Raw genomic sequence first — 3413 nt, 5'->3', positions numbered from 1 at the left:
ACAAGAGGAAGTGAGGGGAAAGGGAAAAATAATACAAGGGGGACAAATGAATGACAGTAGAGGGGGCAGAGAGAGAAGAGGGGAGGGGAGTGGAGGGGAGGGGGGATAGTAGAGGATAGGAAAGGCAGCAGAACACAACAGACACTAGTATGGCAATATGTAATCAATGGATGTGTAACTGATGTGATTCTGCAATCTATATGGGGTAAAAATGGGAGCTCATAACCCACTTGAATCGAAGTGTGAAATATGATATATCAAGAACTATGTAATGTTTTGAACAACCAACAATAAAAAATTTTTAAAAAAAGTTTATGCCAAAGTTACTGTGATAATTTTAATAAAATCTATTCAGAAATTTGTCATAGAAATATCTGCTTTCAACAACAAAACACAACAAAATCTTCTTACGCTTACATAAAATTTCTTCACCTAAGTGAAGCCACTTGGCTGCATAAATATATTTTAATCCAAGCTTTCATGATTCTTTTGAAAATTATTATTCTTAAAACCTTTATATTCAGAATATTGTCTTTAGATTAAAAATACAATCTTTAAAAATGTATACCAAATATTCTTGTTAACAACTTAAATCTCGAAATAAAGAAAACCTGTCTGGCATTATAAAAAATGTCTTGAATTAGAGATAGGCAAGAAAACCTTGAAATAATGCTTAACCAATCACAAAGTGACTATTCTGTAATAGATTGCCTTTAATTAGACAAAAGTAAATAAAATTGATAAGATAAAAAATAAAGAAAATTAAGCAGTGATTACTGATTTATCATTAGAGAAAGTGATATCAAACGCAGCTCAATTAAAAAAAAAAAAAAACCGAGGGAAAGTCCACAGCTGTACAAGTAAACAACAGGCTTGGCCAAATTAATACTAGAAGCTAGACACAATTCAGGGGTAAGAGTGATACCTAAACATCTAATGAAGAACAGAACTATGAGCTGCAAAGAATAATGTTACATGGGCACTGGCTGAAAAATAACCAAGCTATTCTCAAAATAGCTCTTCATTAAAGACTGAGTTAGGACTCTTAAATAAGGATATTCTTTTCAAATTATTGGTAATTTTAATTGGTTCACTTAACATGCAAATAGTGCCAGGAGGTATGATCAATTTTATTTGAAGCTTTAATGTTTAGAGCAACCTAATTTCTAAGGACACAGAGAAGCCCAGATAAATGTCTTGCAAACATGGAGACAGATGATGGCAATCTACATCTCAAAGAGTGGGTCTCAAAGGAAATCTTTCCAGCAAGTATCTTGATATAAAAATTCAAGAATTAGGACAAATAAATATCTGTGTAACTTAATCTATTCATTGTCTTATGAGATCCCTGTGACACTGATGCAGCCCATTAGGATACACATATACTGTCCCTTCCACTTGGTTGAATGAATGTACAATTGGATCAAATCACATTCCAACAACATTGAAAGGCTGACCTGCTGCAAAAATAAATAAATAAATAAATTTCTTACTAGAATATTCTAAAGGCATTCAAGGACATAGCTTCTTACCAGATGGGCCTATAGAGACTTGTTTTCTGGTATGGCACATCCATAAAACAATATAGACTACATTTACCTCCTTTGTTTGTGTAACTCCCACTTCACTTTGTGTCAAAACTTTCCTAGTAAGGATGTTCATATATAAGTCTCATAAAGGACTAGAAGGCGAGTGGAGTTGACTGGTACATGGGCAACCTGGGGCAGGTAGTTAAAACAAAAACAGTAGCAACAGAAAAGAAATATAATTGCCCAATAAACACTGACAACAAAGTGAAAATGATTTCTCTGTTATTTCTCCACGTATATAATCTGAAGATTTACATGTATTATGTTGTCAGGGAGAATAATACAATCTAGAATTCTTTTGGAATGGGCATGTAGATTATTCAAGTGGTAAAATTGTTAGAGTTTAAGAGATTCCTCATCTTGGGTATTTGTTCTGCATATTCTGGCCATCTCCAGCTTTTTTTTTTTCTCTTGAAGAGACAATTCTCCAGAAGGCTTAGCTAACCTTGCAACACAGATATCACTGTGAGTTTTCTGGTGCACTTCCTCTTTCCCCAGGACACAGAATTAACAAGTAGCTTTATTATGGTCTACAAGGAGCTTGGCAAAAATTTTGTTCTACATGTAGGACAATAATTAATACTGGCTGTTTCCAAAGATGACATTCCCACTGAAAAATTTTGTAGACAGATTAGAAATAGATGAATATATGCATAGATCTCCACACATTGGATTACAGAATAAGGTCTTTGGATAGTAATTTTAGTAAAAAAATCTAGAACCCAATATTTAAATATACACCTTAACACCCATGTCCTGATATAACCTAATTCTTCCATTGAAGGTGCCCCTCAATTACTTCCCTTCCCCCCACACACAAGGGGAATGTCAAAAAACTTTCCAGCTGTGATTCCAGATGAGGACTTGTCTGGATTTGTCTTCTCTAAACTGCTCTCTTTTACCCATAAATGCCTTCTGATAAATAGTCATAGGTCCTGGTGTGAAGGCTGAGCCAACGTGCAAATGTGCTTTGGACATATTTGTGCCTAGAACCCTGGAAGATTTGAATACATCATGAAAACATCTCTTTATCTTGTGCATCTCCCTTTAAATGAGATGAATAATGCACCCTCTATGGAATGTGTGTGTCTGGTTACCAGAGTTCTAAGTTCTATTTGGTTCTAATGCTAAAAAATTGAGGTTGATTTGAAAGCTTCATTACCTGGTCCACTTCCTATAATAAGACTATCACAAAGCATTCTTTGGAGTGCTGACTTTTCATCTTTTATATATTTAAACATATGCAAATGAATATGGCCTTTCAGTTTGTTGGAAAGTTGTCAATACATCTTGTAAAAGTAATGGAAGGCCAGTAGAGTTGACTGATACATGGGCTAACTGGGGCAGGTAGCTAAAACAAAAACAGTAGAAACAGAAAAGAAATATTCAGTGCCAAATAAACACATTGCCTTTTGCCCACATTGGTGAGTGCTTCCAGCAGGCTTGGCAGGTGCCCTGTAGTAGACTTGGATGTGGATGTCAGAATTAGGGCCTTATTTTTCTCTAAGTGGTTTATTCTGGAGGCAGAATAAGAAGATTAGCACAGAAGAGACATCATAGAGCACAGACGTGTAAAATGCAGCTGTCCCTGGGCTCCCTTGGTCACTGGTGAGACATTTTTTTGAAAGAAATACCTATGGTGGCCACATGATGGCAGGTTTCCACAGAACAAGGCAAACCTGGGCAATCTTTCTGCCTCCCGCCACTCACCTTGATTCTGGGACCTGTGTGCTCACCTGGCTTCCTACAACAGTCAAAAAAGCCCTGCCAAGGGGTGCATCCTTAATTGCAGCTGGACACTCTGTAGTTTACAAAGAAAAAAAA

This window comes from Marmota marmota, unplaced genomic scaffold, assembly GCF_001458135.2.
Source record: "Marmota marmota marmota unplaced genomic scaffold, marMar, whole genome shotgun sequence".
Lineage (NCBI taxonomy): Eukaryota > Metazoa > Chordata > Mammalia > Rodentia > Sciuridae > Marmota > Marmota marmota.
The sequence above is the reverse complement of the archived record's forward strand: the minus strand, read 5'-3'. Positions refer to the sequence as shown.